Below are 23,110 nucleotides of genomic sequence, written 5' to 3'. Positions count from 1 at the left end.
AGACAAAAAACCGACAACGAGGAAAATAAAAATAACTTAGGCCGGAAACGGCAAGAGTTGGAGTACATATAAGGTAAATTACATCCGGGGTGTTACAACACTCCACCACTATGAAAGGATCTCGTCTCAAGATCTAGGACTGAAAAAACTCCGGGTACTCAAAACGGAGGTGATCCTCGCGTTCCCAGGTGGCTTCACGGTTGGAATGGTGTGACCACTTGACTTTGAGGAATTTGATAGACTTGTTGCGAGTCTTGCGCTCAGCTTCCTCAAGAATAGCAACGGGGTACTCACGATAAGACAAGTCTTCTTGGAGATCAGTGTCTTTGAAGTTGACGGTGCGGTCAGGAGTTTTGAAGCACTTGCGGAGTTGAGACACGTGAAACACGTCGTGCACGTTTGCAAAATTGGAGGAAAGCTCAAGTTGATAGGCGAGATCGCCTCTCTTGCCGACGATCTTGAAGGGACCCACGTATCTAGGGGCAAGCTTCCCTTTGATACCGAAGCGACGAGTACCTTTCATTGGAGAGACGCGGAGGTAAACATGGTCTCCGATCTCGAAAGCCAAATCACGATGCTTACTATCATAGTAACTCTTCTGGCGCGATTGCGCGGCTTTGAGATTATCACGAATGACTTTGCACATCTTTTCTGCCTCTGTGATCAAGTCATTTCCAAGAAGTTGACGTTCATCAGTCTCTGACCAGTTAAGAGGAGTACGACACTTCCTGCCATAGAGAATTTCAAATGGGGCCTTGCCCGAACTTGCTTGGAAGCTGTTGTTGTAGGAGAACTCGGCATATGGAAGACAATCTTCCCACTTCATACCGAAAGAGATGACACAAGCCCTGAGCATATCTTCAAGAATTTGATTGACACGCTCGACTTGGCCACTAGTTTGAGGATGAAAAGTTGTGCTGAAACGGATGTTGGTGCCCATGGCCTTCTGAAAAGAATCCCAGAACTTGGAGGTAAAGATGCTGCCATGATCTGAAGATATCAACTGCGGAATGCCGTGTAGAGAGACAATTCGGGAGGTATACAGCTCTGCCAATTGAGCTGCAGTGATGGATTCTTTGATAGGAAGGAAATGGGCCACTTTAGTGAGTTTGTCGATGACAACGAAGATAGCATCATTGCCACGCTTGGACTTTGGAAATCCAGTCACAAAGTCCATCTCAATATGGTCAAACTTCCATTCTGGAATGGCAAGAGGTTGGAGGAGACCAGCTAGTCATTGGTGTTCTGCCTTCACTCTTCTGCAGACATCACATTCATTCACGAACTGAGCAATCTCGCGCTTCATTCGAGTCCACCAATACGACTGCTTGAGGTCATGGTACATCTTTGTACTTCCAGGGTGAATAGAGAGGAGTGAATTGTGAGCCTCATTCATAATGAATTTACGAAGATCACCTTTAGGCACAACAATGCGATCCTCGAAGAATAGAGTATCCTTGTCATCAAGACGATAGCACTTGTACTTGGGTTGACTCTTGGCAATCCCAATCTTCACCTTCTTCACCATAGCATCAAGAAGTTGAGCCTCGCGAATCTGATCTTCCAAAGTAGGAGAGACTTGGAGGTTGGCGAGGAAACCTTGAGGAACAACTTGCAGATTGAGTTTGCGGAAAGCTTCACAAAGCTCGGGTTGGTAAGGCTTGAGAATCAAACTGTTGCAGTAAGCCTTCCTGCTCAATGCATCAGCAATTACATTGGCCTTGCCCAGAGTATATTCGATACTCGGATTATACTCTTGAATCATTTCGACCCAACGAGTCTGGCTGAGGTTGAGATTAGGCTGAGTGAAGATGTACTTGAGACTCTTGTGGTCAGTGAAGATGTCCACTTTTCTTCCCAATAAGAGATGTCTCCAAGTTAAAAGAGCATGCACAACTGCCGCCAACTCAAGGTCATGAGTGGGGTAGTTCTTCTTGTTGGGATTCAACTGGCAAGAGGTATAGGCCACAACTTTCTTCTCTTGCATCAACACTGCACCAAGACCTTGAAGAGAAGCATCACAAAAGACCTCGAACGGTTTGGATTCATCAGGAGGAGTCAGAACTAGAGCAATGACTAACTTCTCTTTCAGGGTGTTGAAAGCGATGTCACATTCAGGAGACCATACGTACTTGACGTGCTTCTGGAGAAGGTTGGAAAGAGGCTCCACGATCTTAGAGAAGTTCTCAACGAACCTTCGACAATAGCTTGCGAGACCAAGGAAGCTGCGGAGTTGCTTCACATTCTGAGGTGGTTCCCAATTCACAATTGCAGACACCTTCTCAGGATTCACCGCTATGCCCTTGGCAGAGATGATATGCCCAAGGTAGAGAACCTCATCGAGCCAAAACTCGCACTTTGAAAACTTGGCATAGAACTGATGTTCTCTGAGCTTATCCAGCACCAAACGCAAGTGCTTGGCATGATCTTCCTTGTTCTTGGAAAAGACCAAAATGTCATCGAGGTAGACCAAGACGAAGTCATTTGTGTAGGCGTTGAAGATGAAGCTCATCATGCGAGAGAAAGTTGGCGGAGTGTTGACGAGGCCGAAAGACATGACATTGTAGTCATATGAACCATAGCTTGTTCAGAATGTTGTCTTAGGGATATCTTGCTCATGAATACGAATCTGGTGATAGCCCATATGGAGATCAAGCTTGGAGAATAATTGAGCACCTTTGAGTTGTTCAAATAGCTCGTTGATGTTGGGAAGTGGGTACTTGTTCTTTATGGTCTTCTTGTTCGATGGACGGTAGTCGACACAGAGTCGGTCCGTTCCATCCTTCTTCTTCACAAAAGAACTCCACAACCCCATGGAGAAGAACTTGGTCAGATGAGACCCATTCGCTCTTGAATATCGAGTTGTTTCTTCAGCTCCTTCAACTCTTCTGGTCCAAGCTTGTAAGGACGTTTGCAAACAGGTTCCGTGCCAGGCTCAAGATCGATGACAAATTCAACTGACCAATGCGGAGGCATTCCTAAAAGCTCTCCTGGAAAGACGTCTTGATATTCGCAAACGACTGGAATTTGAGAGATGGCATCTAGCTCGCCCTTCTCATTGAGAGAAAACAGTCGAATGGTATCATCACGAGCGGCAAAACAATTACATCCTCAGACGAATGAGTCAATTAAATCTGCCTGGCACCACAATCAAGGTGAGCCTTGAGCTTAGAAAGCCAATCCATTCCGAGAATAAGATCGATATCCGAGTCACTCAGAACAATAGGAGAAGCTAGAAATTTGTAGTCGCCCAACGTGATAGTAACATCCGGGACGCAGATATTAGCTGTCATTTGCTTGCCCGGGGACACGATTTGTAAAGATCTTTGCAAATGCTGATAATCGCACTCATACTTTGATGCAAAAGGTTTAGAAATGAAGCAATGCGATGCACCAGTGTCAAAAAGAACTTTAGCAGGAACATCGTTAACAGGGAGGTTACCCATGATGACATCTGACGAGTCCTCTGCCTGAGCTGCATTCATCAAGTTGACCTTGGCGTGCTTGGGGTTATGCTTGACCACTGCATTGCTAGCAGATCTCACAGGAGGAGGTGGAGGAAGATGTCTCTGATTGAAGCATTTGTTGGCATAGTGACCCTTCTGTTGGCACTTGTTGCATGTGACCTCCGAAAGCGGACGGTGATACGGAGCACTTGATCTTGGAGCTTGAGACGAAGTCTTGTTCTGAAAGCCAGGGTTGGGTGGGTGGGAAGATCCACTGCCACCTTTGCTCTTCTGCTGATAAGGCTGACAGAACGGAGAAGGAGGCAGCCAATACTTTTGTTGCTTAGCCACTTGAGTTGAGGAAGAAGGAGTTGCATCTCTGACTCGCTTCTTGGAAGCATCGCACTTCAGTTGAGCAGTCTCTTGCTTCATTGCCATATTGTAGAACTCATCGTACTTCTTCGGCTCAAAAAGGACGAGAGCAAGTTGGAGATCTTTTCTGTGGCCACCCCTGAACTGATAAATCATGCTCTTCTCGTCAGGGACGTCTTGCTTAGCGAAACGGGCGAGCTTCTGAAACATGATGTTGTACTGGTAAACAGACAAAGAGCCTTGCTTAAGGTTGCGGAATACCTCACGCTTGCTTTCAACAACACTCTGAGGAATTCATCCCAGGTAATCACACGGCCTCCTCTGGAATCTTTGTATTGCCGAAACCATTCTGCAGCTTGTCTTTGAGTTGGAAGGAGGCAAACTTGACAAAGTCCTTAGGCCTGACGTTGCTGCACTCGAAATGCTTGCATATGTCCACGAGCCAATCATCAGCGTCTGAGGCCTCGACACAGTTGTTGAAGGTCTTTGGTTGGTTAGCAAGGAACTGGTTGAGTATAGCAAACTGATTCTGATTGTTGCCATGGCCTTGGTTGCACTCTTGTAGAATTTGCATGATCAGCTGCGTGTTTGCATTGGTAGCAGCCATCATAGCTTGCCATGCCTCCGGAGGTGGAGGTGGTGGTGGTGGATCCTGATTTTGATTCTGACCCTTAGTAGGAGCCATCCTGAAGAGGGTGACATCCGTTAGCATCTTGACAGACAAATATTGAAGCTGAATCGAAAAGGATCGAAATTGCAACATAAAGTCTTCACATCCGAACAAAATGAACGAGTGCATTCCAATTGAAATGGTCACATTTCCATAAATTGAGAAGCCACTTAGAATTGAGGTAGAAGAATAAAACAACAAGGTACAGACAAGAACAAATACTTGGTGAGGAATACCCAATCCCAAACCAAATATCCGCGAAAGAAGAACTAGAGCTACAAGAATTCCCACCTATGAAACTCCCGAACCTTTTCGGTTATGCAATCAGGTGTTGGGGATACAGGAGAAGCATAATATCTCACCCAAAGCTAGCAAACCCTACATCCAGCTGTATCCATCCTTCAACACATAACCAAGAAAACTTCGGAAATCATTTACCTCAACCTTCGAAAAGCATCCGTTATACAAGTTATGGCTATACTCCCGAACTCCCGCCCCAGTACTGGGTGGCGTTGAGGTTATCTCACCAACAACTGCATAAAAGAGATTTTCGATGTCGGCGAAACTCAGGTATTCCAGAATCTCAACGATAAAATTATGATGACAACACCTCGGAGCTCAATTCCCTGGGACACTGCCACAACCTATAAATGTCAGGAGGCACCAAGAACAATGTTCTCGTCACAAAACCATCGGAACGATTCCAAGATACCCGCGTGATCCTAATTTTTTTTAGTGAAATTTGAGAAGAGAAGAGTCAAAACTCTACGTCAGGATGCCTCACCAGAGCGATGAAGGGACTGAGGAGTAAAAAGAATTCCTAACTCTCCGATATATATAATCCTAAATGACTCAAAACATTTTTCTAGACTCAACAACGCCAGCGATTCGATCAAGCAGGGGGCTCCTAAGGTCGGGGAAGGCTCTGATTACCAACTTGTAACGCCCTCGATGCGGCTATATCTCCTATGTGTCGAAACACGACTTAAAGGCATAACCGCATTGAAAGCAATGTCGCAAGTGAGGTAATCTTCACAACAACCCATGTAAATAAATAAAGGGGAAAAGTACATAGTTGGCTTACACTCGCCATGTCAGACAAATACATAAATAAGTCATTACATTCATCCAATACACTCAGGGTCCGGCTACGGTACCAAAATAAAGATCAACCCCCAAATGCGACAAAGTCCCCGATCACCCCAACTGGGCACCACTACTGATCATCTGGGAAAGACACGTAGTAATGAAGAGAGTCTTCATCGAACTCCCACTTGAGCTCGGTCATATCATCTGGAGCGGCATCATCGGTCCCTACATCTGGTTTTGGAAGTAATCTGTGAGTCACGGGGACTCAGCAATCTCACACCCTCGCGATCAAGACTATTTAAGCTTATAGGTAAGGTAAGGTATGATGTGGAGCTGCAGCAAGCGACTAGCATATATGGTGGGTAACATATTCGCAAAAGAGAGCGAGAAGAGAAGGCAAAAGCACGGTCGAACAACTATGATCAAGAAGTGAGCCTAGACAACCTATGTCAAACATTACTCCACCACCGTGTTCACTTCCCGGACTCCGCCGAGAAGAGACCATCACGGTTACACACGCGGTTGGTAGGGATGGCAATTTTATTCATGGATCTGGATACCCATGGATACCCGACCCGGTTGGGTAAGGGTATGGAGCACATTTCTGCCCATGGGTCCGTGGATATGGATACCCACGAACAGCTGGGTTGGGCACAATTATAGTTTGTGCTCCATGGATATCCAATGGATACCCGTATGACATGTGGAGCCATATGCCAGTGATAGTAGAAAGAACGAATCAATGGGAAATGGCAGGCAATATGCAACTGGTGCCATAACCTATATGCTGCAAAATCAACCTCTGGTATGTCACACTTAAGGAGTCATCATATTACTTGTTGCCTACTTATGCATGTAGCTTATGTCGACATTTGTGAGTGAATGATGTTGAGTTAATTTGATCTTTGGGAAGGCTTCATGCTGACTTTTCTATGCCCATGGAGCTCCATGGATATGTGGGTATCCAACGGGTTTGGGCATGGGCACAAGTTGTGCCCATGGATAATTTGGTGGATGGGCAGAGGGTAGGAAGATGGGTCATGGGTTGGATTTGGACCAGCTCCACCCGCCCCAAACCCGGTCCATTGCCATCCCTACCATTTTAATTAAGTAAAGTTTCAGGTTATCTACAACCGGCCATTAACAAATTCCCATCTGCCCATAACCGCGGGCACGGCTTTCGAAAGTTCAAATCCCTGCAGGGGAGTCCCAACTTAGCCCATCACAAGCTCTCACGGTCAACGAAGGATATTCCTTCTCCCAAGACAATCCGATCAGGCTCGGCATCCCGGTTACAAGACATCCTCGACAATGGTAAAACAAGTCCAGCAACACCGCCCGAATGTGCTGACAAATCCCGATAGGAGCTGCACATATCTCGTTCTCAGGGCACACTCAGATAAGCAATCCGTACAACTAAAACCATCCCTCGAGTTTCCCCGAGGTGGCGCTGCAAGGGGCTCTAGTTTGGACCAACACTCAAAGGAGCACTGGCCCGGGGGGTTTAAATAAAGATGACCCTTGGGCTTCGGAAACCCAAGGGAAAAAGAGGCTAGGTGGCAAATGGTAAAACCAAGGTTGGGCATTGCTGGAGGAGTTTTATTCAAGGCGAACTGTCAAGGGGTTCCCATTATAACCCAACCGTGTAAGGAACGCAAAATCCGGGAACATAACACCGATATGACGGAAACTAGGGCGGCAAGAGTGGAATAAAACACTAGGCATAAGGCCGAGCCTTCCACCCTTTACCAAGTATATAGGTGCATTAAGATAAACAAGATAATATTATGATATCCCAACAATAATCATGTTCCAACAAGGAACGATCTCCAATCTTCACCTGCAACTAGCAACACTATAAGAGGGGCTGAGCAAAGCGGTAACATAGCCAAACAACGGTTTTCTAGGACATGGTGGGTTAGAGGTTTGACATGGCAAATGGGAGGCATTATAAGCATGTGGTAGGTATCTTAGCATAGGCATAGCAAAAGAGCGAGCATCTAGCAAGCAAAGATAGAAGTGATTTCGAGGGTATGGTCATCTTGCCTGCAAAGTTCTCAGAGTTGCCTTGATCCTCGTAGGCAAACTCAACGGGCTCCTTGTTCACGAACTCGTCTCCAGGCTCTACCCAAGCAAGAACAACAAGCAAAAGGAACACATTTAACCACGTGCAATGCTTGAACAACATGATGCAAACATGGTATGATATGCGGGATGCGGTATGCGATGCATATGCATGATTTGCAAAGGAATGATAGAACCTGGCCTCAACTTGGAAATCCAAGAGTTCCACTGGAAAGGTGAGGTGATTTCGGTTGAAATCGATATAAAGATCACCGGAATCGGGTGCACGGTTTGGAAATGGCAAGCAAAACAAATATGGCACCGGTCTGCGATAAACAGCAAGTAGCCATCTAAATGCATCAAGATAAATATGCTACAACACTCAAACATGACAACAAAATACATGGCAGGGATCCACTCATGATTCTTGACAAAAGATGAACACCGAGCTACGGCTAATTCACCCAATAACAGGTTCAAACAAGCATGGCAAAAGTGCAAAAGATAACAGGTTTCAGACTTAGTGAAATTAACAGCAAGTCAGGAATTTATCAACAGGAAGCAATCTTTAGAGCATGAAAACTATATGTTACAGAAACATATCATGACAAAGCAAGGCATGGAATGAAGCTACTCTAAGCATATAACAAAAGTCCCTTAGTGACCTTGAGCCAAAAGGGATCAGAAAATACAATTGCAAGCATGTGAACATAGCAAAAACATTAACAGATTCAGACTTAGTGAAAAACTGGAGCATGCAAAATAGATTAACAAGTAGGCACGTTTACGAGCTCGATGCACTCACTACGAGGCATTGCATGACAAACTAAGCATACACCCATCAAGAAGACATGGCATAGACGCTAGACATGGCAAGAACAACATCATAGCATGCATGGATCAACAACAACAAGCTCGGCAAAATTGCTAAACATGTTAACAATCTGCTAGGAACATTTTATAGCAAAAGTAGAGCTCGATTGACTCAAGCTAGGGTGCTCCATAATTGCAAACAAAGACATGGATGGATAGAGAACAACATTATCTACAAAACATCCTTACTAATCATCCTCAAAAGAGGCACGGATCACTAGGAAACAACATGAACATATGGCATTAAAACTATATCAAGACAAGGACTTGAGAGAAATTCTAAGTCCCTGAAATCAGCATCATTGAGTAAGCTACTTTACATGCTTGTGCTAGTCACCACAAAGATCACAAAAATGCATGACATACACCCCTGTAAAGATGGCATGGCATTCTACAAAACACATGTAGAGCTCAGGATCATAGCATGCATACATTAATCATGGCAAAAATAACAAAAGGCCATTTGCTGAAACAGATCTACTACTTTCCTCACATAGCCCTCTTCCAACAGCATTTCGGGTATCAAGCTGAGCTCAAATGAAAATGATGCAATGAGATGAAATGATGTACTCGTCGAGACGAACATTTCGATATTCTACACGCATGAATCGGAGCTACGGATGCGGAGTTATGGCATGTCAAAGGATGCGAAAAATAACTAAGAGAGGGGGAGAAAGTCAACCCCGAGAGTGGATCTGAGATCTAGGGTTCGGGCCGGCACTGTAGCAGCGCAGGTCGCTCGAGGTTCGCCGGAGAAGATGGGTTCGCCGGAGTCGTGGGCATTGACGTCGAGGCACGGCCGGGGCGGATCCGGGCACGGCGCCGGAGCGGTGAGGGCGGCAAGGTTGGCCGGGCGGCGCCGGAGGCGGGTCGGTGGCGAGCGGGCAAGGCGGCAGGGTCGGCGCCGGCGAAGAGGCGCGTCGCGGCGGACGCGGCCGGCGGCTTCAGTAGCGGAGCCGGGCGCCGCGGAGGAGGAGGAAGGCGGCGGGCGCGGGCGCTGACCCGCGGCGGTGGAGGGACTGGGCCGCGGGGGCCCGAGTCAGGCTCGGCGGGCCTCGGCGCCGGCACGGCAGGCGGCGCCACGTGGCGGTGTCTGATAGGTGCGGGCGGTGCCGGCGACTTCGTCTGGCGGCGGCCGGACATGTCCGGTAGCGGCGGAGCGATTTTTTTAGGGTTAGGGGTGGGGGAGACCCGGAATTTCGGAGGAGGGGCTAGTTTTATAGGTAGAGGGAGCTAGGAAGCTCCAAATAAGGTGCGGTTTGCAGCCACGCGATCGTGATCGAACGCTGTAGATGATAGAAGGGGTTTAGGTGGGTTTTGGGCCACTTTGGAGGGGTGTTGGGCTGCAACACACACGAGGCCTTTTCGGTCCCTCGGTTAACCGTTGGAGTATCAAACGAAGTCCAAATGGTACGAAACTTGACAGGCGGTCTACCGGTAGTAAACCAAGGCCGCATGACAAGTCTCGGTCCAATCCGAAAACGTTTAACCCCCACACACGAAAAGAGGTAGAAAGGACCATCGGAGGATATAGGAGTGCCGAAATGCAAAACGGACAACGGGGAAGATGCTCGGATGCATGAGACGAACACGTATGCAAATGCAATGCACATGATGACACGATATGGGATGCATGACAAAGACAAAACACACGGAGACAAAAACCCAACAACGAGGAAAATAAAAATAACTTAGGGCCGGAAACGGCAAGAGTTGGAGTACATATAAGGTAAATTACATCCGGGGTGTTACATTCTTCCACTCGTGAAATTCCAGAATGCATTTAGTGCGAGGAACTCTGCACAACCCAAATCTCAGCAATCTCTGCAAATCATCCATAGTTGGGAAGTCAACCCTGAAAACATTGGCCTCAATATTGACAAGCTCCCACTGGAAATCACCTGGAACCAGTTCCTGAAGCCTCTGCATAATCTGAGCCTCAGAAACCTCTCCCTAGGTAGCTTTCACAATCCCGGTGGTCAAACTCAGCGTCTCCACCGGAATCTCTCTCGCAGCCGGGGACTCAAAGAACATCAACTCAGCACAATATACTCCATACATTGTAAGAGTCGGGACCTGGTCACGCAAAAACGGGCAATCCCCCGTGACATATGCTGGCTTACCACACGAATCGCACAGCTCTGCCATGCACTCAGCAATGAAGTGACCCTTCTAACCACATCGATAGCATAACATCTTCTCCTTCTTACGCACCCACTTGGACGCTCTCTCCGAATCCGTCATGTCTCCTGCCTCAGCTGTAACCCTAGTCCCAGGAACCTCCACATTGGCCAATGCCGTCACGACCTCCATCGCCTGGTTAGGCAGATCAGTCGTCTGAACGGGATCGCACTACTAGGAAAAAGGTTTTTAACGACCGTATATGTGGTCGTTAAAAGTCGCATTGTTGTCGTTAAAGGTCAATAACGACCACAATATGCTGGTCGTAGTAGGCTCCATCGTTAAAACTAATTTTCCAGTAGTTATTCTTATAACGACGAGATAGTGTGTGGTCGTCATCCCTAAGGCAATAACAACCACAATTATAGTATTAGCGAGCACTTTTGTCATCGCTAATAATTTTATATCATTTCCATTCAACCACCTATAGAATCCTTAGTAGCATCCAACGCTTAAATGTTATCCGCATTAATTAGGAAGCAAAAGAATCTCAATATTGAAAGGGTCATAGCCTCTTTTATTAGTAAAAGTAAGATCAACTAACAAAATTCCGACATACAAATCTGGAATTAAAACGGCATTTAAGACATTTGAGTCAAAAACACTCCTTACATGACCAATGTACTTCTCATATCTAATTTGGAAATGGAAAAACTAGAAAATATATTCTTTATTAATCTTCAATCGAGGGGCGCCATCATTGTTTGAATGGATATAATTCTTCATCGGCGACTAATACCTCCTCATGCTTCTTTATACCAAGGTGCTCCATCATTCCTACAAAATGTTGAGTAAGTTATAAAAGTCAGTTCACATAAATAAATCGGCACAATAGCGGCAGATAAAATCAGTATATGAGAGCAACTTACTTGAGCATGTTGGCTTTTATGAGGAGCCTGGTAGAGCTCTACGAATTGTCAGAAATTGGCACAAAGTACAGGACATAAGACGAAATATCTGGCCACTTAGTTACAAATCGATATTTGTTGCAAGTAAAAACTAAAAGAAAGTACTTGCATATGCCCTGAGTGACAAAATAGAACATAACTAGAAGGCATTAATGGTTATAGGCCCAGAGAGCATCAATATATAATATGAATGATCATAATGGAATTCAAATGCAAACATTCGTGGCTCTTATTAAAATCAGACAGGAGCACCGACCACCGGGAGCAACTGCAAACACAAGATACAATAAAACAAGAAACCACTGTGGTGCCAAAAACATTTTTTGCCGAAGATAATTAAAGTGCACAAAGAGTATGTTGGAAATAATGATGGCGTGTGTTGTGTTGTATCCGGGTTGTACGCAGAACAAATACCTAGTATACTAGGATTAAAACTTGCAACCAAGTAGGTTATCCTGTGGTTGTCCTAGCTGCTATATATACGCATGCATACCCTTTTGTAAACATTGAACAACAACGAGAAATAAAAGAAAAGAATCAGGCCCGATACAAGGCAATACGCCCAGTTTTTTGCATATATATGTGTATTAGTACGTTTCCAGCCGTGAGGACCGATCAACGCAAAGATCAATTAGGTGATGTGTACGTGTGTGTTGCTTCAGGCTTGAATGAATTATCTAGATACTAGCTTTGGTACTGCGTGTTGCTTCGGCCAGTTTGGGACAGGAATCAAACTGCTTGTTCTCTTTTACAAAATCCTCACATATGAACAATCAATTTCCATGTACAAATAAATATAATCTATTGACTAATTATTATACAGGCTAAATCATACCTCACGCATTGGCGTGATTGCTGCAGAAGACAAATACCATCTTCTCTGAACTTAAAGTTCAGAATGAACTTAATACATTTTTCGAGACCAGCAAAAACTGTGATCTCAAACGGATTTTTCTGACCGTAGTATTCAAACCTGTAGAAATAAAAGAAACCAAATCAACACTATACTTATTGGAACTGATTCAAGAACAACTAGACCTATGCAAAATCATCTTCTCTGTACAAAACAACTTAAGCGATTAGTATCTTCCTAAAATACCTTAATTGGAGAAAGGTCATCTAAGAAAAACATGTCAGGAAGAGCTTGCTCGACCACTCTCGCTAATTCTCTTCTTTCACAAATAAATCTGCATCAAGGAATAAGAGAATCTTCACGATCAGGTGTTCCTTGGTGTTGTGGCGACGCATGCGCCTCCTCCTCCCCGCTCAGATCCTACTCCCACGGGAAAAACAATCGGTCCCTGCCGCCGCCGCCTCCCTATCCTCCTCACCCCAACAATGCGTGGAAGGCCGGTCTAGGGTTAGCCCGTACCTCTCCTGCTCGGCTTCCTCCCGATGGCCGTGGATGTGGAGGACATGGATGTGTTGTATCTTGGGAGATGGGTGGACGAGGGTCATAACTGAAGGCGGAGGCCATGCTCATGGTGGCGGATCGGGTGGAAGAGGAAACGAGAGAGAAGCGGCTGGCAATGTGGGAGATGAAACGAAGGAGAGGGAGTCAGATTAGGAAGGTAAGGATATTAAAGGAGGGGGAGATTGGGTCAATGATGACAACACCCATGGGCTTAAAAAAAGAGTAATTTGGTGTTTGTTACATGTAGTTTTTCTCTGAGGGGGTTGTTACACGATAGTTGGTAGCCTTAGCCTGATCTCCACCATGCGAGGTTCGCTTAGTTTTCTTTTCTCTGAGGGGGTTGTTACACGATAGTTGGTAGCCTTAGCCTGATCTCCACCATGCGAGGTTCGCTTAGTTTTCTAACGACCAAGAGTTTCTTCCTCTCGTCGTTAATAATAGTTTTTCTAGTAGTGTCGGCTGCCACGACAGATGCCGCATGGTTAGCGACGGCCGGTGGCGGAGGCTGTCTGCGGAACCGGCCACGACCACCACCACGACCACCACGGTGACCACGGTAGCCACCTCTCTGCCGATAGTCTGGGCCTGAAGCACCCTCGACAAAGCCACCCGGAGGATCGAGAAAAGGTCTCTCAGCAGAACCATCACTCTGCCAGGCATAACCACGACCACCTCCCGTAGATGACGAGCCACGGTTTTGTCCATCCCCATATGCATCATAACCATCCTCCCCCCACTCTCCCCGGGGCGGATCATTGGCACCTCCGGTACCCACGTTCTGAGATGAAGATGCATGAGTCTGCACCTATCCATGCCGCTTTTGCGGCGGCCTCGTGACGTAGTGAGATGGTGCCGCCCGAGGTTGAAGGCCAGGCGCCGACGACTGCAGGTTCCCTGGTGGCAGCGCCCGTGACCCTTGGGCCGGACCACCCCGGCCCGTAGCAGCCACGACAGCCGCGCCCGGCGCCTGTGGCTGAGGCCCGCCCCAACCCACGGCCGGTTGTACCACGGTAGCCGCGCCCGGCATCGGAGGCCGAAGACCGCCCCGACCATTGTCATAATTATCAGAATGCTAGTGCCATCTCCTTTGCTTTGCATTGGCGTCACAAAGGTATACTGTCATTGAGTAGGCAGAATGAATCAGCTATTAGTCTCCTAACTACCTCCAAGTTCTTATGAGTACATCTGTCCGATGTCTGTGACCCATCCAGAAAGAGTTGCATGACCAAATGGCCTGAAGCTTATATGCATTTGCTGATATACTATGATCTGTCCTCTAAAGGTTCTGCAAAGGAGACAGTCGACGTTAGTGGAATCTGTACAATTATCTGAAATGAAGCAACTTGATTTGTTAGATGAAAATGAGGAATGAGAGGCAAGGTTAACTTCTTAACAGGTGACGCTAATTAAGTTTTACGCGTCCGTATACCACATCAAATATCTCCTGCACTGCTCACTACATAATGGCATGCTTAAGTTTTCTTCTCCTTGGTTTCGGGTAGGGGAAGTAATACTATATTGAAGTACCAGGTGGTTCTAATGCTGAGTGACCACTGGCCGGTTGGCGATGGCTGAAACGACGGCTCCTACAATTAGCTCTATCGGCATGCCGAGGTATCATATCACATCCTTTAGCATCAGAGATGAACACTGAAGAGAGATGAGCACATGCATTCAACCAAGTAGATTTTCAGAAAACAACTATGGTACAGGATGTTACATTTACCAGGTCCGCAACTCAGTATCGGTAGAAGCACATAATGTGTTCAGGTTGAAACTGTTTAACCCCTAGGTGACAATTTCGTACATTCAGGTACAGGATAATGAAGACAATGTCACCCAAGGGCGATGCAACACGAGCGATAGCCCGAAGCTTGGGTTTTCACTCAGGCCTTTTGATTCATAGGATAGGAATTAAAAAAATTATAGAAAGTGAGAAGACATGCATCTCTATTTCTATAGATATGCCATTTGATGCATAGGATAAGAATTTTTTCATTTAGCCTAGGCTAAAGTTTTTTTTAATGTGAATAATTGGTTTCTATCCGACATAAGAAAATGAATTCATTCCTGCAAATCAAAGGGCTTCAAAGAATTTGTTTTCCTTTGAAAATCCTATCCTATAGAATTCCTACAAAGTTTCAACAAACAAAAGGAGGCCTCAAAGAGCTCTATATATAAGAGATCCAATGCCCAGGGAGGTGAACGGCTCATAAACGACACCTCCAACGAGGGAAAGGATGCCCGAACGCTGCCATTGCACCAAACCGACCGTCCACCTGAACATACATGATCGTGTGTTTGTCCGGAAAAATCGCCGCCAACAACCGCCGCCGCCGCACACCACTCGACTCGTGCATCAGCCACACTACCATGACCTCGACCATCTCGCAGCCTTGGCCTTCGCCCTGCATCGAGTGCTTGGAATCACCGTGATCCGTGGGTTGCCGCCACAACACCTCGACCGAGGTCAATGGGATATGTAGTGGCCGGTGCTGGGAAGTGGGAAGAGGAAAGCGGGTGAGCAAGGGTAAGGGGTCAGGATGAAACTGAAGGGCATTCACTTGTTCGGTCACAGAACATGAACGATTCCAAAAAAACAAGGCACCAACCTTGCTCTGTGATTCGTGCTAGATGTCCAACGGTAAAAAGGTTAAGTGACATCATATTATTATCATTTGGATTAAACATTAAATGCCAGAGATAACACTAAGAGCTAATTGATTGGTAACATTTTTTATTTTTCTATATGAGATGCATTGCATAAGGAAAATACTATCTTGGAACAACTGTACATACCCCACTACTGATTTATCGCTCTATGCAAGTCACGAGTCAAGGACATGGCGAGAGAAACATGGCCTCTCGTGTCTCTCAATTCTTTGCTTTGCTAGCCGAAGAATAGAAAAGGCACCACCTCTTTTGGCTTCTGGATGCAATTTCTTCAAAGCAGAACCCTCTCCATCTCTACTCAGCTGCAAAGTCAGGCAGGACAGGAAAACATAACATCACAACGATCTTGCTTCGCATCCCTCGACGCAGGTGCGCTCCTGTCCTACCATGTCTGCCAGGACGAAATCACTGTTTTGACCAACCCATGGGTTCATGGGTTTGTCCACTAAAATGAGTTAAAAGCACCAGGAGTCCTAGAATTTGCTCTCAATGTGATAGTTTAGTCCTACAACTTGAAAAAGTGACCCTACCCAGTCCCTGAACTTGCTCAAGATGTGCAAATCACGTCCTGACGAATCAGAGCCTGCCATGTGGACTCGTGGGTGCGCACCCGGTCAGTGCGTCGCATTTTGCAAAGACCCCCTGCCGTTGCTTGGAATCAACCCGCACTACCACCATTTCACCTGAATTAATTAACCTCATTTATTCTGTCGAGGGGGAGGAACTCATGTGGCCACTCTCAACTCATTCTTCGCGTCTCTGTCGGCGCTCGTGCGGCCGTTGCTGACGTCAGCAACAATGCCTGCCTCGTCGGAGCAGTTCGGCGGTGCAGTGCCGCTGCCTCCATCGGCTCATCTGGTCCGGCCGCCTGCAGTCTTTCCTCCAGACTATGGTGAGAGCTCCTCTTCTCTGCACCTGCTCTCCCCTGTTCCGTTTCTTGTTTGTGTCGCGTGCAGTATGACCTCGTATGGCGGATCCGTGCGATTTGGATGCTGATTCCAGTTTGCGAGTTGCTTTGATCTTGCAAAGTGGCAATATTATCATGAATGCAAGCTAGGGTTGTGAGCGAGCGATGCATTTAGTCTAGGGTTTGTGCATCAAGTTATGGGTTTGGTGAAGAAGGTGTGGTTTTGTCATGAAGCTAGGGTTATGAGCTATGTTGTATATATTGTGTGAGATTGGCATTTTTTGTTCTGTACATTCGCTTACCATGTTAGGGTTTTGATGAAGAAGGTGCCCAGTAGACATAATCAATGTCAATGTGTAATTTATCTGAATTTGTTTTGCATGCAATACATGTTCAGTTAAGTTTACTGAATTTTGAATTGAGTTTGTGCAGTTCATGTTAAGATAACTGAATTTTGTAGTGAATATATGCAGTACATGTTCAGTTAAGTTAACTGCATTTGTAACTGAACTTGGGCAGTTCATGTTCAGTTAACTGAATATCTCTCTTTGGTATGCAGTGTGTGACTCAGCAATGGGACAGAGTGTTCACACTCCTTTCTTTACACTGGAGCTGGAACATGGTGGTCTTTTCAGTGGATCTATCAGTGCTCCAGAGTATTATAACTCTTCTTTGGAGGTCCTTGACTATGTTGATGCTTGCACATTTTCATATGCAGTCTTAGAAGAACACCTAAAATGGTTGGGATATCCTGCCAATGAGCACATTATTTACTGGTGTTTACCTGAGAAAATAATTTCAAATGGTTTGGTGAGAATTAAGGGTGATGAGGATTTGCAGCATCTTATCACAGCTAGTGCTCAGCACAAAGTTCTTGCAATTATGGTTGATCATGCAGACTTCATCAGCAATTTCAGAGAAGATTTGATAATAAAGCTGCCATCTATTGTAAGCCCTGTCAGAATGGGCAACTCAATTGTTGGTGCAAGCAGTGCATCATGTGGTCACATCATTATTTCAGTGAATGTTGAAGATCCAATTTCAGAGGTTGCAGTTGATGGGACAACAGAAGATGATGTTCTGACAGATTTGCTTAATTCTGTTGCTGACCCAAATTTGTTGACATACTGTGCAGAGCCCGACCTGTTTATAAGTGCAGAGCAAGACCTCCTTAATGGTGCAGAGCCAGACCAGGTTAATGCTGCAGAGACAAATGTGATGGTTGCTGCTGCAGAGCCAAATTTGCACCTTGAAAATGTTGTGTTGTCAGATTCAGAGTTCAGTGACAGTAATTATGACATAGATGATGGAGATGATGATCTTTATGAAGAAAACATTGACTTTGATGTTGATGAAGAGGCTGAGCAAGAGGAGGTAGAGGTTGAGCCTGACTATGTCCTTGAAGATGAAGATCTCAACCTCTCCACACAAGCACAAGATCAACTGAAGTACAAATTTAGAGCTTTCAATTCCAAGGTGGACATGAAATCCCCTGTATTTAAATTAGGTATGGTATTTGCTGATTTGGTTGAGTTGAGGAAAGCTCTCAAGGCCTATTCAATAAGGAACAGATTGTAGATCAAGAAGCTTAAGAATGACAAGATCAGATTGGAGGCAGTTTGTTAGGGTGGTGGTTGCCCATGGGTGCTTAAGGCTGGAAATGACAACAGGACTGGAGGTTTTGTCATCAAGGCATACAATGAATTGCATAAGTGCCAGAAGAAGTGGAAGTTAAAGGATATGACAACAAAATTCCTCTGCAACTTTTTCATTGATGAGTTCAGAGATGACCAGAAGATGTCCATTGAAACATTTTCAAGGAAAATAACAAAGGAATTCAATGTTACTCCTAATAGATGGAAGCTTGCTAGGGCTAGGAAGCAAGCAATTAAGGAGATACATGGTGATGAGGAAGAGTAGTTCAGCAGGCTATGGGATTATGGGCATGAGCTAAGGAGCAAAACCCTGGGTCTACATTTCTGCTAACAACAACACTTGTCAAAGATACAAAAATTTCAATGGGCAGAAAATGTTTGAAAACATTATATTGGTCATATGATGCTTGTAAGAGAGGATGGCTAAAGGGTTGCAGGCCTATTCCCTTTATTGATGGTTGTAATATGAAAACAAGGTTTAAAGGAGTGCTCCTTAGTGCTGTTGGAATTGATACTAAGGACTGCATATTTCCCATTGCAATGGGCTGGGTGGAAGTAGAATGCAAAGGTTCATGGGAGTGGTTTTTGACCACTCTAAAAGATGATCTAAACATTACAAACACAGCTCCTTTCACAGTTATGAGTGACAAGCAGAAAGGGTTAATAAATATTGTGCACAAGGTTTGGCCAGATGCAGAACACAGGTTTTGTGTGAGGCATATTTACCAAAATTTTAATGAGAAGCACAAAGGAGAGGTACTGAAGCAAGATCTGTGGGCCATTGCAAGATCACCAAACAAGGTGAAGTGGAGAAAGAACTATCAGAAAATGGATGATCACTGCCAAGCTGCCTTCCACTGGACTGAGAGGCTTGAGCCAAACACATGGTGCAAGGCATTCTTCAGGGAATTTCCCAAATGTGACATCCTGCTGAACAACAACTCTGAAGTGTTTAACAGCTACATTCTTGATGGCAGAGAGATGGCAGTGCTTAGTATGCTTGAATATATCTTCTACAAGATCATGCACAGGCTAGTGAGTAAACAAAGGGAAGCTATACAAAAGTGGGTAGGGCAGAGAATATGCACAAAGATTTAGAAGAAATTGGATAAGAATACAGAGTTTGCTGCAAACTGCCATGTATCTGAAGCTGGCCAACAAATGTTCAAAGTACAGTCTGGTAACAATAGTTACACAGTGGATCTTGCTTTGCACACATGTGATTGCAGAAGATGGCAGTTGTCAGGAGTACCATGTGGTCATTGTATAGCATGTTGCAGGGAGGAGATGATTGACCCAGAGATAATGGTTCATGACTGCTATACAGTTCATACATATCTCAAGGCATATGGGTACACTCTTGTTCCTCTTGCAGACCCAAAGCATTGGGAGAAACAGAATGGGTACAAGGTGCATCCACCAGTGTTTACTAAACAGTTGGGAAGACCCAAGAAGAATAGGAAGAAAGCACCAGAGGAGAAGATCAAGAATGGTGTTAGGGTTCTGAACAGAAAAGGTGTGACAATGCACTACTCAATCTGTGGCAAAGCTGATCACAATAGAAAGGGGAACTACAAATGGTAGGAAAGTCTCATTCAAGATGGGATAGAGGTGGTTGATGAAAGCTATGATGACCCTACCTTTCTTCGGGTATATGCTACTTAACTGAATTGAACTGCATTTGTACTGTACTTATGTCATTCTAGAACTTAACTACATAGCAAGCACTTAACTACATAGAACTTAATGTGCTTAAATGAATATGTGCAGAACATTTTCCCAAACAATGTAGTCCCTCTGTTGGATCTAATTGATTCACCAACAAGTATGGTTTTCACCATGGCTCAAAGGGAAATTGCTACAAGAGCTCCTCAAAGGGCATATGGCCCATTACCACAACAGTCTACCTTTGTTGCTGTTGCTGGTGCTGCAATACCTCAGCCAGTGATCACCACAGAGATGCTCATTGGTAAGCAGACAAGGGCAAACACAATAGCTCAAAGAGAAGAAGGAAGAGCAAATAAAAGACAAAGAAATGCACCTCCTGTTGCAGGCAGAGGAACAGGAGCAGGTTCAGCTGCAGGCAGAGGCAGAGGTGCAGCTCCAGCTCCAAGCAGAGGAAGAGGTGCAGCTCCAAATGCAGGCAGAGGAAGAGGTGCAGCTCCAAATGCAGGCAGAGGAAGAGGTGCTGCCCCAAATGCAGGCAGAGGAAGAGGGCATGGTGGCTGTTGTTTGGAGATCAGATTCAGAGGCAAATACCTTATCTCAATGCACCTGCTGAAGATCTGAATGCACCTGCTCCTTGATTAGCTGGCTGTTGCAAGTGCCATTTTTTGTAAAGGCCTAGACTGATGTAACTTTAAGACTGGCGTGTTAAGTATGCCAAACAGTGGCATGAAGTGGCAAGATTTGCCTTCTTTTGGTGGCAAAATAGTGGCATTCATTGCCCTTTTTGTAACTTAACTTGCACTATGAGCTAAATGAGCTAGTTAATCCCTAAATGTGCTCAATGACCTAGTTAACTTAATTAAACTTGCCCTCATTGTGTTGTTCTAGTTAATTAAATTTTAATGCATGTTGTTCTAGTTAACTGAATTTTGTGCCTGCTCTTCTACTTAACTGAATGTGCACAATGATGTTGTTCAATAAAATAAAATAAAATATTCTTCTACTTATCTGAATGTGCACAATGAGCTAGCTAACTCAATGTGCACAATGATGTAGTTTCAAAAAATTGAAAATAAAATTTTTGGCCCGGGGCTCGAACCCAGGACCTGGGGTTTATAACGATGCGTGCATTGCCAGTGGGATAGAACTAGTGATTTGTTCTAGTAGCACCTCCGGATATACATATTGTTACGTTTGTGGTCCTGCAGTTAAGCGTGCGTTACGGCCTCTATCTGACGATCGAGCACACCATAGCATAGTCGTTTTAGTTCCTCCCTTTAAGATGTGGCGACCTGCCGTTCTCCCTCTCCACTCACCGCTCGCACACCCCACTCCTCCACCACTCCGCCAACCACCCAAAAAACCTCGCCACTCACCATCTCGATGACCACGCCACCACCGCCGCCATGGACCAGAGTCTCGGATGGCAGAAAGTCATCGAAGAGTTGGCCGACGACAACCCGGAGAGCAATACAGAGAGATCACGCGGTGGTTCCCAAGTGTTCAGATGATGAAGATCCACGCGCGCAGTCTCATCAAGGTGATGATGGATGCTGAGAAGCGTCGTGCCTTCGCCGGAGGAACGTCGGCATCGACGTTCCTCCAGCGACCATCCTCCTCTGGGCAATGCGCGAGGTTCCGCGCTCCCCTGACCCCAGGCAGCGCGCCCGCTGGTAGATGTACCGCTCATCCACCGCGGCACCGGCCCAGCCGGATGCAGAGCGCGTTGTGTCCAGGACCGAGCACGTCCACGACTTCGTGCTTGCCCTGCCGGCGCCCGTCAACGGCACCTACTGGGACTGTCAAGGTCCATCTGTCCTCTTCGGGCCTGACGACGACTCCGACGATGAGTCATCTGACGAGGAGGTGCTGGAGGTCGTCGTGCTGTCAGATGATGAGCCGGAGGTGCAAATCGTTGCGCCGGTCGGAGCTGTCGTGGATGGTGGCCGCAATGTTCCCATTGAGGTGGATGACCTGCCAGATCTGCCTGAATCCACTATCATCAAGCAGGAGGTTGAGGAGGAGGAGGTGGCGCCGGCTGTTCAGGAGGTTAACAAGAAGAAGAGAGCAGCAGTGAAGAATAGGGCTAGGCATTCGGTTTATATGGTTAATACAGTTCGGTTTGTTTGGTTTATTAAAATTTCGGTTATCACGAAATGGAAACCGAAATGATCAGAGAAAAAGTAGCAACAGAACCATATTCCCTAAAATATTTCGGTTCGGTTTGTTCGGTTAACCGGAAAACCATTCTTCTCTGGAGAATGCACGTACTGTAGTTACATGAATAAAAAACAATGACTATTTGCTAGACGATGAGTACACTTGCTACTCCTACCAACGACTTGCCTATGCATGGCAATATTAACATGAATCTAGATGACTACTTGCCATTACGGAGGCAATAAATGTTGCATGATACAAAGCTAGCGGCCGACGCTGACTATTGGAGTATTATTATATTCAAGAAAAAAGTGCGCATGGTAGTAGTATACTGAGCGCCAGCTTTTTTCCTTTTTTGAGAGAGACTCCGTAGAGCGCAGGCCAATGTACTGACCAGGTAATTAGCATTGTACGTAGGACGGAATTAGGATTGAATGACTCGGTTGTATAGTTCGGGTTATTCGGTGTATACAGTTTGGTAGGATTGAAAACCGATCTGGCAACCGAACACCGAACTGTATAGGTTTCTCAACCGAATAGTTTCACAGATTAACGGTTTTACAAATAATTCGGTTACTACGGTTCGGTTTGGTTTCGGTTTTTGATTTTTGGTTTAGAAGTGCCCACCCCTAGTGAAGAGGCAGCTGTTGTGGAGGTGCGCCGCTAGGCGTGCCTGAAGCAGCTCAAGGACTAAAGAATGTTGGGTCTACAAATGGTGCTGCTTAGGTATGCTGTTATACCACAGCATATAAGTTAAAATATGATGTTGTTAGGTAGGTATGCTGACATATATGACAGCATATAAGTTAGTAAGATGGGGCTGTTAGCTAGGTATGCTGCTATATCATCACAGCATTGAAGGAAATATGCCCTAGAGGCAATAATAAAGTTATTATTTATTTCCTTATATCATGATAAATGTTTATTATTCATGCTAGAATTGTATTAACCAGAAACATAATACATGTGTGAATACATAGACAAACAGAGTGTCACTAGTATGCCTCTACTTGACTAGCTCGTTAATCAA

At 45.5% G+C, this 23,110-nt stretch overlaps 1 long non-coding RNA gene across 1 annotated transcript; it reads right to left on the bottom strand.

The window, feature by feature from the left end:
* Window positions 1–11,308: 11,308 nt before the first annotated feature.
* LOC123057928 (uncharacterized) lies at window positions 11,309–13,135 on the bottom strand. The gene is made up of 4 exons (XR_006427012.1): window positions 12,703–13,135; window positions 12,439–12,576; window positions 11,565–11,602; window positions 11,309–11,472 (listed from the first exon to the last, which is right to left on the bottom strand). It is a non-coding gene; the product is annotated as an uncharacterized lncRNA (long non-coding RNA).
* Between the last annotated feature and the right edge of the window lie 9,975 nt (window positions 13,136–23,110).

The sequence above is a fragment of the Triticum aestivum genome, chromosome 3A, assembly GCF_018294505.1.
Source record: "Triticum aestivum cultivar Chinese Spring chromosome 3A, IWGSC CS RefSeq v2.1, whole genome shotgun sequence".
Lineage (NCBI taxonomy): Eukaryota > Viridiplantae > Streptophyta > Magnoliopsida > Poales > Poaceae > Triticum > Triticum aestivum.
The sequence above is the reverse complement of the archived record's forward strand: the minus strand, read 5'-3'. Positions and strand labels throughout refer to the sequence as shown.